The 13,938-nt window shown below is 42.7% G+C and overlaps 1 protein-coding gene across 9 annotated transcripts in view; it reads left to right on the top strand.

The window, feature by feature from the left end:
• Positions 1-4,381: 4,381 nt before the first annotated feature.
• POGZ (pogo transposable element derived with ZNF domain) overlaps positions 4,382-13,938 on the top strand; it is a 39,472-nt gene continuing 29,915 nt past the window's right edge. For 2 of the 9 annotated variants that reach the window (XM_075040680.1, XM_075040677.1), the window contains exon 1: positions 4,386-4,800. The gene's annotated coding sequence lies outside the window, so the exon portion shown is untranslated. Of the gene's footprint in view, positions 4,801-13,938 lie in introns of all 9 variants that reach the window. The other 7 variants (XM_075040683.1, XM_075040679.1, XM_075040678.1 and 4 more) reach the window with 6 other exon arrangements.

Below are 13,938 nucleotides of genomic sequence, written 5' to 3'. Positions count from 1 at the left end.
CAGATTTTCACCCTAAAAATAGAAATGTAAGAGTTTTTAACGATTTTTAGCAATCTTTTCAAAGACACGAGTGGTGACTGAGGCTTACGCATTTGATAACTATGTGGTTTAAAACAGCTTAAGTAACTCCTGGTCACCCATTTCCATCCTTCACTATCCACTAGGTTGTACAGAAACAACAGTGGACATGGGAAGAAATTTGCTACACATTTAGTTATCACGGAGAAATTTTGGAGAGAAGGAAGAAATTTATAGCTATAAACTAATGAAAATTCGTGCTCTATGTTACACCCTGTAAATGTAAATGAGTTACAATGTATTTGAGAATTAAATTGAGCATGGAACCAATTAATAAGCATCCTCAGGCATCACAGTGACCCATTTGTGCAAAGTATTAAGGAAAAACATTTAATGGAGAATTCCCCAAATCCAGTCTTCTGAGGTAAAACAACACATTTGATTTCTGCTTCATGAGGAGGTTGGGTAAAGCATTTTAGGAAGAGCTAGAGACATTTATTTCAATGTTTGTCTGAAAAAAATGAAAAACAAAGTTCAAAACTTTATATGTAAGTTAAAATATAGAACACGTGGATGTTTTAAACATTCAATTCTAAAGAATACTATTTAACTTTGAATTTATAACAAACAATATAAACTGAACCTAAGTATTAATTCAGTGGGATAAATTAAATGGAGAGAAAGTTCTGTAATCAACACAAAACAGGGAAATGTCCTGTATGTAAAGCAACAAATTAATATAATAAAGAAACTGAAAAAAATCAGGGAAAATGTCACTTGACTGTAGTAATCTTGGGGTATTTGGGGCAGCCAGCACGCCTTCCTGTGTAAGCATCTGTCTCCCTTGACGTACCTTACTCAGCCAAGCTGCCACAAGAAAAAAAGAGGTTACATATGTAATTTTGTTTTCAAATTGTTAGTGGCATTCTCAAAGCTTATTTCCTTCAAACATATTCTAGTGGAAATTTCTGCTTCTTCAAAACCTTTATTTGTTCTTCTGGCCAGCCCCATGCTATTTTTTTAATATACTTAAGAACTAGAAAAAGTCTACTACATCTTGTTCCACTTTCAGAGCTGAAGTACATCCTTCCATGGAGTTGCTGTTACTCTGAAACCGCATGTTGAAACTTTTTCACTTTTTCCTGCAGGTGGTTCCAATCTTAGACCCCTGGCAAAGAAACTTTACATGGCAACTGTCCAAAACACTGACTACCTGCAGAAGCAAAATCCAATATTCCAACTTACTATCTTCAGAACATGCAATTTATCAACTGAGTGTTCCTACATCAAACTTTTTACTAAAACCTACATTACATTAGGAAAATGCTTGAGCATTCTTTTGGTTGAGAGGCACAGCTGGAACTGTTTGACTGTCACGCTTAAGATTGGTTCGTGTGTGCTGATCTCAACATGGCTTGTTTTTCTTGGGTGAATGAGCCCTGAGGAAAATAGCATTTTGATGTCTTTGCAGGTATTTGCCTTCTTTCTACTTCAAGACTTGTTAGTTTCCTGCTTCTTTCAGCCACAGATCATCAATGTAGACACCTGTAGTTCAACAGATCTGGTAGACTGCCCCCAATACACACAGAGTTGGTACTAGATGAAACCCAAAAGTCCACCTGTGTGTTGTGTTTTAAAACATACATATTTCACAATTATTTTTATCCCTAAAGAAATAGGAATTTTCTTTTTGGAGCAAGAATATCAGAATTCTGCCTTGCTACCTTCATGAATTTATGCATTTCAATAGCAACTAAAAATTTCTCATTCTACCACATTCCCCAAATAGAGGGCTTTCCTTCTGTTCCAGCTGGACATGGCAAAAATGAAAAATAAGTCGCCAATGGTGATGTGATTTAAAACAGCTGCATTCTCCCTGTCATTAATTTCATTTGAATTTGGTATCTGCAGAACATACACTGGATAAAGACAAAACCACCCTGGTGAATTTTTATGGCTTCTCTTCTTCTTCTTTTTTTTTTTTTTTAACCTTGCTTTTTACCTTAGGTGTAAGAAACATTGCATTTACAAGGAAGGAAGAAATCAAGTTTAGGATTAGCAGATGATAATTTTATCAGTGGTAAACATAATCATTATTCATCAGTCAGTAATATAAAACTTCATTGGTAAATCCTTGCTGCTATCGACATCTGAATTCCATTTACAAACTTATTTTTTCCCATCGCTAGCAATGCCAGTGTGGCTGGCTGTTTTCCCCTTCATTTAAGGAAAAAATCACTTTTTATTCATAGCTTCTGCTTCCAGATTATCTTTTTTTGAAAAGGCAAGTGAAAATTGCTATTATTATATTAAATAATTAAATAATACTTCATCTAAGGCAGAGGCTGCAAAGCACAATCAGGAATACAAATGCATAACTAGCGATAATGATGTTTGTTATTATTATCAGTGGCATAACCACAGAAGAGAATGCAGCCCTTTGTATTGCGTACATATATGATTTATAGGTGACAGATAGACAGTTAAATGAAAACACTTCCATCCAGCATGAGGTGAAGTAGCCTGGTGCCTTGTGTAAACCAGGAAGAATGACTAGTAACTCATGAAGACCATCAGAAGAAAATTAATGGGCTCGTTTAATGAACCGCAGAATAATAAATCACATTCTAGCAACACAGGGGTATCACAGCAAGGGGGTCCATTTGGGAAGCACACGACTTACCAAATTCATAAGAGTGTTTTAAGAATAAATAAAATAACATTTCCAAATATGCTGAAGATAGAAATGTTAACAGGGTTATAAAATGTATGCTCATATTTTGTTAAATACCTTAACTATTAATAAAAAACATGCATTATCTGTTTTAAGCATACTATCTTTAGTATTCAGCCTGTACTGTACACTGTTAAAAGCTGTATGTTCTATCATTCCTAAATTATTCACAATAATAAGCTCATTATTAAAGATATAAACCATCTGAATTTATGCTAGGGAGAAATGTAGTCACTGATGACATGTTGGCTTGACAGCACAGGAAACTTAGATGGCACTGATCCAGCAATGTACTTAAGCAAATGCACAATTTTAAGCATTTATATAGTTGCGCTGATTGTATTTGGATCATTTAAATACATAAAGTTAGATATAGGCTTAAGTATCCACTTAAGCAAAGCCCTCACACCTCGGTGGACAGCTCCCTACGTCAGTCTGTACTGCTGTGTCCACCTGCCTCTGTCCTGACTTCCAGGAAACCTCCACAGAAGCAGTGGAGAACTTTATGGCCATTTAATCCTCAGCCTCTCCCTTGAAGCCATCCCCGAGGGATGAAACCTGTGCCAACTTCCGATTACGAGTCTCACAGAAGGGACATAAAATGTAGAGATAAGGAATAGTTTCATTAAAGAGGCCTCTAACGATTTTTGGACCTTGGAAGCCTTTTTCATCATTAAATGTACCTTCTGATTGTTTGGAGACACAGCCATCAAAACACGTTTGAGTGTCACTGGCTATCGAACACGTTAATCTTTATGGATGACAGGTTTCAGTCCCATAACCACATCAGCATCCTTACCTTTCCCAAGAAAACTAAAGGCTACTAAGGCAAAGGTGGCAGGCTTGGCTCTTGACAACACTGCTAGCTAGCCACTAGAATAATCTTGCGGTTAAAGACACCAAGACCTAACTACAATGTCTGTAATGTAATTATCCCTAGACCTAGAGATGGTTGCAGAGTCCTCACCATGCTGCCACCCTATGGCACCTGGTGAGTCCAAGACGCAATGAATGCTCCCAAATTGCAGAGATGCAGGTAAGGCCGAACAAGCCAAAGACAACACCTGCTACAACTGGGCGATTTTGGCTGGAGACCACCTCTGCCAAGGCCAACCACCTCCTAACAGCCAGGAGGGCCAGACTCCGCTCCAGCAGCAGCCGCCCCCCCGCCAGCCCTGAGGGGCCTGTCAGGTAGGCCAAGCCTCCCTGCGGGACAGTCCTGACAGGAGGCGAGTGGGAAGCGCCGGAGCCCGCCTGAGGAGATGGTGGTGAGGCGCCAGGGGCCTCGACGCAGCGCTTAGGCCTCGAGCAGGGCCCGGCCTCGGGCCCCCCTCCCGCGGCCTCCCCCCGAGGCCGGGGGCCCCTCAGCCCGCCCCCCCCCCCGGGGCGGCCGCGGAGGGGGAGGGCGGAGGGGGTGGGGGGGGGGATGGTGGTGAAGTGGGCGCCAACCCACCCTACACCATTTGTGCTTCGGCGAAACTTCGTCAGGGCAAGGGTATAGGCTGCGCCGGCCTCCCGGTGACGTCACCGCGCCGCGCGCCAATCCCCGCACCGCTCGGCGGGCCAGAAGGAAATGACGTCACCGTATCCCTCCGCCGGCCAGGTCCCCTTTTTTTGTGTGTGTGTGTGTGTATGTGTGTGTGTGTGTGTGTGTGTGTGTGTGTGTCTGCGGGCGCTTCGCGCGTGTATCAGCCCGCCGGGCGCTCTTCCCCCCCCCCCCTTTTTTTTTTTTCCCCCTCTCTTCTGGGGGGGGTGGGTTGGGGGGGGAGGGGAGACACACGCAAAGCAGGGAGCCGCCCCCCGCGAGAACGTACAGAGGGAGAGCAGAATCGAGAGATAATTCCTCCTCTTCCTCCTCCTCCTCCTCAGCATCACGCTCGGGGTTCCGGGGGGGGGGAGGGGGCTCATGCCACCTGCCCTCCCCTGCCGGTTGCCTCGCCGGGAGAGCGGCGGAGCGCGGGGGGGGCGCGCGCGCGGGGCCCTTTAAGAGCGCGCGGCCGCGGCTGAGGCGGCGGCGGCGGGAGAGCGCGGCGGCGCCGGCGAGGAAGGTGAGGTGCTGCGAGCCCGTTATGTGGGGGGCGGCGGCGGTAGGGGGGGGCGGGGGGTGCGCGAGGAGGGGGGGGTGCGCCGTGCGCGGGTGGCGGTTGGTGACCGTTGGAACCGGTTCGAACCGCCCGGGTCTGGGGGAGAAGGAGAGCGGGGGGGGGGGGGCGGCCGGGCCAGAGCGCGCCGTACACAAAGCAGCAGCAGCGGCGGGAGGAGGGAGGGAGGGCTCGGGGCTGCCGAGGCGGGGGACGGGGAGGAGCCGCCGCGGCGGCTCCCGCTGGGCGGCGGAATGCCGCCCGGCCGCCGCTCGCCCGCCCGGGCTCTGAGGGGAGGCGGAGGGATCCGCGCACCACCCCCACACCCCCCCGCTGGCGGTGGGGGGGGGAGCGGGCGGTGTAGCGGTAGCGGCAGCTCCCTCCGCTCCCACCCCCCCTCCACCCCCCACCCCCCCCGCCGGGGACGCCGGACAAAACATCCCGGCGCCGAGCGGGGCCTCCCCCTGCCAGTCGCGGGGTCGCCGTCCCCCGGGGGAGGGGGCGGCCGCATCCTCCCCGTCTTACCTCCCCCTCCTCCTTTTCCCATGGCTGGTGCTGGGTGGGCGGCCATGTTGGGCACGGGGATTATTTTTCTCTCTCTTTCTTAGCCGCCACAATAAACTGAGGGTGGGTTTTACTTTACTTCTCTGGAGAAATGTCCTTTCTGCCCCTTTTTTGAGGGAAGTTAACAGTGGGAGGAGGCTCTGCCTAGCCCTTTGGAGGGTGAGAGCCCCTCCTTGGCCTGCACCTTCTCCACCTTCGCAGAGTGGTTCCCCTCTCCGTTGCCACCTTGTCTGAGGCTGAGGGGAGCTGGGCTTGCCAGCCTACACCTCTCCTCAGCGGCTTCTCTCAGGCAGTGGGGTCTGCTTGCCCTGCTGCTTGCTTCTCCCTTCGGTGTCATTCCCTGGTGACGAGAGTACTCGCCATCTCAGTGCCGGGCTCCCTGCCCGTGGCCCCAGTGGAAGGGGCTCTTCCCAAGCACATCTGAGTAGGTGTAGAGGGGAAGCTGTTGTTTTTGTTTCCCTGAGCTTGCAGGCCCTCTCCCTATGCTTCCTTGCTTGCCCTGTCCCCTTACACGGACAAGAAATCTTGGGTCACTTGCTGCCCTTGGCCAGTGTTTTCTGTCTGGTAAGCAGCGTGCCCCGACATACCTGCTCGCCTGCCCTGTTGCTGGGTCAGAAATTCAGTTTAGCAGGCTCTCCTGGAGAAGGATTGGAATCACTGAAAGACTTTATGCAGAATACACCAAGGCTGATTCGTCTGGCTACAGATATTAAAAAATAGATATTTGGTATCATCAAGACATTTGCCCAGCCCTTACTGTGGTCCTGCTCTTCTGAGTACTTGGGGAATCCAGGCTGCTGCATTAGGGCATCCTCACTCTCTGCTTCTTCCCCTTGGCTGGGATGCGACATAAAGCATGTGTGGAGATGGAGAGGCATGAATCCTGCTGCCCAACACCCTTGCAGAAAACACGCAACACATGGCAACACACACAGCTTTATTTTTATTAACTTGCCAGCAGTTGCAGCTGTCACCAAGACATACCAAATGGGGCAGGAGTGAGTGATCGGAAGTGGAGGTAGAGGATGGGGGGAATCTGTTGCTTCTTTTAGGAAACTCTTTGCAAGGATATATGAATTATGCATCTTCCCTGCTCTGGTTCTCAGTGTATACTGTCTCATAGCTTCAGGTTGCTGCAGTTGTTAATTTTTATCCTTGAACATGAAGCCAGGCTTACTGCATGCACATCTTTTTTTCAATTGTGTAATTATTAGCATTCATAAGGCTGTCCTACAGGGCTACCCACCCAGAGAGCTTGCTCTCTGTTGCCACTTTAAGCTCTGTCTGGGTGTGGGATTCTGCAAATGTTGCTTGCAGTTGGTCTTGTTTGTGGGTATATATGGTTACGTTGTTTATGTGCCCCATCCCCACAGCTGCTTAGATACTGTCAAAGAACCTCCAACTGTCTTCATGTGAGTAGACCTGCATCCATGTTGACATGAGTGGAGTGCTCCATACTGTCTCCTCACAAAAGAGCCCATTGCAGAAGCATAGCTACAGACATGCTCTTGGACTCTAGAAGCCTCAAGGTAGTCCCGTGCTCACAAAATATGCCAAAAAATCAGAAAGCGGTTTGTTTTCATCACTCTGCAGTTCAAACTTTAAGGTAGATAACAATCATTATAATTGAGCGTATAATAATACATTTTAATTAGTAGGCATCACACACTTCAAAGCCTTTAATAAAACATATAGGATTTTAAATGATAGCATTCATAAGAAATGTAATATGTCTTTTGAAATTATTTCAGTACCCAGCAAAGTCAAGTCAACCACATCAGTCAACAAAATGTAAATTTACCTTGGCCTGAAGGATGTAACTTGTGAACTCTGGCATTCAACTTGCGCAGTGCCTTTCACCTCCCCTCTTCTTTCGGAGGTGTTTCTCATGATGAATAGCCACATAAACAGTAATGAAAACATCATCCAATATGTATTTTCATCACTTAGATTATATTGGTTTTAGGTTGTGCCAGTTAGTCATTAAAAGCCACTGAAGAGTATTACCTTTTTTTCAGGGCAAGGATTGCAGCATGTCTTGACAGCAGAAACCTTTATCATAGGATTCATTTGCATTTAATGTAACCTCGTTAGATTTCTAGGTTCTTAAAAAGTTAAGATATGTTCCTTGCTGTTAAGTATGCATTATCGAAAGTAAGTGAGAAAAGTAACAACACAGCAATTCTGCTGAGGCTGCATGTTCACCGGGGGAAGACATAATGGAGAGAAGAAATGGCCATTCAGAAGGAGAACTTGGACAAGAGAAGTTGATTTATGCATTAATTTCTGTCCTAAACCATACATTGAATCATCCCCTCAAGCTTATTTGTCGGTCTCTTAAAGACAGACGCTCAATCTTGTATTTTAGTTGGTTGTTTTTTTTTTCTGGACTGTCAGGAGGGGAGGAGGTTGTTTTACAGCAAGCGGTGAAGAAAATTTAAGGGTCCATTGATTCTTAATATGTATTTTTTGAAAGTATTTGGGTATTGATAGTATTATAACCATACTGCAGTTAAATCTACAATGGCAAATCTGGACTGGCATAAAAACTGACAAACCTTTGGCAAGAACAGTGAAGAAAGTTTATACACTTGGTGTTAAAAATGTAGTCTTCTGGAATGTAATTTGTGCACAACCTACCTCTATGTTTCATTGCAGGGTAGAGCAGCCGCATTCCCTCATTTCAGTGGAGTCAGTAGGATGCAGTTTGCTCTGGGTGTATTTCCTCCTTCCCCATAAGCCTGATTGCCAGCCCACAGTGTCTTCTCTCTGGGAGCTGTTGCAGTGATTCCCTCTGCAGATACATTGCAGGGACTTACTCTTTGTTCTGGGGCTTCTTTGTGCCAGCTTTGTCCCAAACTGCTGTGCTGCCGGGTGTCGTATTGGTGAATAAGGTGGAAGCTCTGTGTGAGAACTTGCAGGAGTCACCTTTGTGCTAAAACCTGTTAGTCATAGACTTTTGGAAGATGCAAAGCCCGTCTTTAAACTTCATAAACTATTTCCTCATCATTTCCTCAGCTATCATTCAGTCCTTCATCACTAGTAGTCAACTGTGACCGTGGGTTCCCCATGGGAGTCAGCTGGGACTTTTTTCTTTAATAAAGAAAAAAATACTAGCATGTTAATGCTATGTGCTGATACTTTGATTGATTCTCACTGTGTATTAGCTTGGGTTTTTGTATTGTAAATTCACATGAAGATGCGTGTTCTCCTTTGAAAATGTGAATAAAGCTTTAAATTAGGATTCGTGAAGGCTTGATGTTATCTTTTAGGGTTAGGATATCTGTTACTTAAAATGACTTACCTTGCTAGCTGTTTTGTCATGGTCAGAGCGTACACGTATTTGCATCTGGAGTTCCTGCCTGTCTAGAGAAAGGCAATACAAGCAGCCCAAGTCTAGGCCAGGGAGTGAGAGGTAGGAGTGGAGGTTCTTGGGTCTCTCACTGCTCTCTCAAAACTTCCCACGTTTGATCTGAGCAAGGCTGATGAATTCCTTCTGTTTTTCTGTCAGCGAAGTACATGGCTATATTCATACCTCTGTAGGTAGCGTCGTGTTGGAGGGAGGATGTTGTGAAATTCTGGGTAGTAGTCTCTGTCCCCCTGGGATAGTAGTCTCTATCCCTCCTCTTTGTCCCATCTTCAAACAAAATTCAGCTTTTTGCTTTACCAAGTCACCTGTATCATGGAGTACGTATTTATTTCTGACCTGCTAGTATGCCCTTAAGACTGATAGTGTTGCAGATGATTACACCCAGTAGGCAGAAATTGGGCCACCAGCGGTGCCCTGACAAGTACTGATTTATTTATACTTTTTTTAATTAAAAGCCTTAGAAAGCGAAGCTTATATAGCAAGAGTAGTGCAGCCCATCATGTGAATTTTGAAGAACACTGTGAACAAGTCATTAATTTGAAGTTCTTTTTAAAAAGTGTGTGTATATACAGCATATGTATGTCATAACTTGTTTGCTTTGTGTCAAATAATATCAAGCTGTGAATGAAACTGTAAATATATAACCACACATCTTTTAGAGATCACTTCAATGAGACACAGCTGCCTTATTCTGCAGCTGTCATGTAAAACCTGCTATCCACAGGTGCTTTAGGTAATAGAAAACACTTGGGACCTGATTCGTTCTGCTTGCATCACTAAGTTAGTGGAATCGCTGAGTTAAAACTTGCATTGTGGTAGCCGAGTCCTTTGTTTGCCACCTCATTTAAGTGGAGAAACTGGCCTAAGTGTTTATTTTGTTTATTAAGATGTTTTTGAAGATTGAAAGTGCCAGTGATCTTTTAAACCAGAGTACAATGTTTTGTCCTTTCTACCTGTTCAGTCATTTTTCTCTTGAGAAAAAAAATGAGATTCTGTAAGGATTATAGCTGACATCTTTCTAACTAGGTGAAAGTGGTTCATTGATAAATAAATGCAATTGGATCTTGGATTCCAAATTTCAGTTGAAATTACAAGGGACACTTCCCCCCCGCCCCCCCCGCTAGTGAGGCATAGGAAAGAAGAAAAAGATTTCTTCTTTTCTCAAGACAGGGTAATCTGTCTAATGGTATGCAAATAAAACATCTTCATTGTTGGATTTCCCCTGGTAATGGTGTTCACATTGATCAGAGAATGTAATCAGGTGGCTGGCCTTTTAATACAAGAGTTTAATGGCTGTTGGCTTTCTTCCCCTGTATGGCAACAATGAGTATGAACCACATCAGCTGACAAAAAATAAAGGGTCTATATCTTGCACAGTTGTGCTAGTTATTTGTGTAAGGCTAACATATATTGTCTCTTTCCCTGAAGGTCGTCTCCCATTTTCCAGCTAAAGGGGAGAGAAAATACCTTTCAGTCTGAAAGGCTTTATTTCTTGCAGTGTGTCTAGAACACTTTGTAATATTTTTTTGTAAATTTTTTTGGCATCTGTATTTTCAACCAAGCATCTGCCAACTATGTGCTGAAAAGCTAAATGTAGTGTATTTATCATTGGGATTAATCATTTTATTGAGCAAAGGCTTCTTACATACAAAAATATTCAAGATCAAAGCTTTGAAAAACAAAGCTGTTACATTATAGAAGAGAGGAGACATTTTCTTAGTTCAGTTGATATGAACAGATGAAATACTATGCGCATAATGTAAGTTAGTGTCAAAAGAAGCTTGTAACTACAGTCTCTTCAGCATTTTGTCTTTGCATCTTTTGAATAATTATGAGGTGCTGAATAATATATTTTTTACAACGTGTGCAAAGACTTCCTCTGTAGTTCTAACCTTCCTAGGCAGACATATGTGTATGCTTTAATTAATAGAGCAGGTTATTTATCCTATTTATAGACTGCCCATCACTATAGCATTAAGGCACTGTTACTTGTCTGGTGTGGAGTAATATGATTCCAGACAAATAGTTAGTGTTGTGAGCGTCACCAGTTTTGCCAGCGAAGAGAAGCTTTGTCCTAGAAGCTTCACGGAGGATTTTTTTCTAGATGTTTCTGTGAAGGATGAATATTGAAAATCGTAAATATGTAGTTATTGATCAGTTGAAATGTCTATCTGTTCAAGATCTTAGTGTATATCTTGTATGAGATTTTGCTTGTTTTTACTAAAATCTTGTAATTGTAAAAAAAGTTTATGTTAAGAGGCAGAGAAAATAATATTTAAGGCTCTTTGATTCTTGCTTTCCCCGCTAAGCAGATCTCTGGCATAAACCTGTACTTCAGAGCTTCATTTCTTGGAATCTATTTTCTTACCATTTGTCATTCAGAAATTATTTTTGTTTTTTTTTTTTGTCTTGTTCTATTTATTTTTTTTTTTTTGTAACAGAACCAGGGGAAGTTTATGTTCAATGATGTGAACAAGGGCTGGGCATCTTGAGTTCTATTGCCGACTAAACCACTCACTGCTAGTAGAATCTTTGGCAAGTCACTTAATTTTACTGAACTACATTTCCCACCTTTGAGATAAGGTTAATAAAATTTTTTACACACTGCAGGTTTTATGTAAATGAAGAAGCTAGTAATGTCTTTGAAGCATGCAGGTAATGGGTGCTATGGAGAATGTGAGCTTTTTCATGCTTAATGTAATACACTTGGTTAATTGTATATTAGGATTATTACAATGCTCTTTGATTTATTTTTTTTAATATACTAGTGTAATTTTATTTGACAAGTAAGAGACTTGATTTTTTTTTCAATCAGTTGGCTACTTTTTCTCATTGATTACCAGAAATTGTACTAAGACTAGTTTTAGGCATATGTTTCTGTGAAAAGTTCGATGGACACGTTTAAACAGCTACGGCTTTATACAGTATTTATGGGCAGGAATTTGGATGTATTAAGTTGAGTTAAATTGGTTTATGTGCTACGTTTATTAGTAATGTTTTGTGTATTCAGCAAGATGAAAAGAGTATTTTCAGTATATTTCATCTTTCAGTATTTATGAAAAGAGTAACTGTTATAGGAGTATTCAATAGCTTCCTATAGCGAAAGCCTCAGTGTCAACAACTAAAGTATACTTGCTGTTTTGTAGTAGTGCAAAAATACCTGGTAATACATGTTTAGTTCATGAATTACACAATACTGTAGAAAAATGGAGCCTCAGATGTCTCCAGCGAGACAGTTAATCCACCTTGCCTCCCTTACAGTGTATGTATATATACCTTCTCTTACAGATCTGCCCGTTCCCAGGGGCATCCAGAACTGGAAATTTCCTGAGTTCCCCAGGCAGCCTGTTGCAGTGCTTCATCTTTATTCCTAGAAACCTCTCTGGTGTCTTAAGCTGGAGTCTTCTGTTCTTCAATTTGAGCCCTTCATTTCTTTCTTCCATCACAGATGCAGAGGACAGACTGCTTCTTTCCACTTCGCAGTAGCCTTTTACCTATCTAAAGATTATTGTGCTTCAGTAATCTCCACTATAGATTGAACAACTCCAGGTCATTCCATCTTTTCTTGAAGATCACACTTTCTAGCTCTCTTCTGGACTCTCTAGTTGGTTTACATCTATCGTTATGCTCCAGGCAGTGTTACAGCATGCAAAGTGCAACCATGTCATTTTGCATGAGGAACCATTAAATGTCCCTTTGCTTACTGATAACTTGCTAGTGGATCCACTGGCCAACTTGGCAAGCCTGAGCTGTTGCTGGGTTTTTCTCATCTCTAAACGCATGCTGGGAAGGTGTGATAAGAGTGAGGAGAAAACAGCTATGGAGATGTGCTCCCATCTCTTGACAGAATACCAGAACAGAGCGCTTAGGGGACAGCTGGAAGAGGCAAGGTCATTTAAAGTTCTGAAAGAGTGCTTTTTAGGTTAAAAGTCAGCTGAGAAGGACTTGAAACAGTGAGAAGAGAAATGATCTCTTGTTCTACCTGCATTCAGAGAAACAGGATTCTTTATACTTTAAAATCACAATGCTAGGTAATATTTCTCTACCAACAGTTTTCCTGAGAGCTGAACAAGCCCACGAGCACCCTCAATTTGAGTAATCTACTTTAGTCCCCCTAAAAGAGGTAGTCTTGGTAGGAGTAAGTTATTTGTGACTTTGGCGTTGGACTTTGGGGGCTTTTATTTTCTTTTAAAGGCCTTCATAAAGGGCAAATCCAATTTCACAGAGATCAAAAGTGAAATTGTACAGAAATGTTTTAATTTACTGTATTATTTAAGATTCTGCGCTGTAAATACACAGAATTGTGAGGCATTGGGATAGCTATATTATATATTTCAAGTTGGCAGTATATGTGAATAGGCATAAACCAGTTTAGGTAAAAGTGCTGATGCTTTGTGTCATCGTAGAAGTAGTGGCAGGACTAGTCATTCAGGGTGGTATGCAAGATAAGACGAATTACTTTTTTATCAATACGAATGTTAAGAAAGTGGGGAACAACAGAAGATGAGCTACTGAACATGAGTGGTGCGATGGGCTTCCTTTAAGTATCATTCTTTATGTTATTCTTACAATGAATGTTACTGTGCTTCAAAAGCATAATTGGGAAGTGAGAATTATTTGTATTAGTATAACCAAGCATAAAACTAAAATGAGTATTTCTTAGTAAAACACCATCATGCGACAACAACATTGCAGTTTAAGCTCTGGGAATCCTTTTTAGACAAATACAACGCAGATAAATGAAAGTCTGATAGGCTGTCTTTGTATCTAGAGAAAAACAGTGATATGTGTTGTTTCAAAAAAAAAATGCTGGCAATTTGAATTTGGCAAACATGAACAAGTTTTTAGGATTTTGGGTTTTTTGGGTTTGTTGGGTTTTTTGTGGGTGGGTTTTTTTGGTTTTGTTTTGGGTTTTTTTGGTTTTTTTGAGGCTTACCTTGTTAAGACAGTTACTTTGGATCAGCATTTGTTGAAATTTTGTTTCAGCTTCATGTTGTATTGCACAGAATTCCTGATGCTCAGGTGTTTTTATAGCTGGTGTGGCACAACACAAATAAAAATTAAAGACTGCATTTGCACAAGGTGGTTGCGCCCACAGTCTTAGCAGCCACTCCTGTAAATCCTAGCTTTAGACTGATTTACAAACTGAAGTTTATAACAGTTTCAGCATT

This window comes from Buteo buteo, chromosome 11 (assembly GCF_964188355.1).
Source record: "Buteo buteo chromosome 11, bButBut1.hap1.1, whole genome shotgun sequence".
Lineage (NCBI taxonomy): Eukaryota > Metazoa > Chordata > Aves > Accipitriformes > Accipitridae > Buteo > Buteo buteo.
The sequence above is the reverse complement of the archived record's forward strand: the minus strand, read 5'-3'. Positions and strand labels throughout refer to the sequence as shown.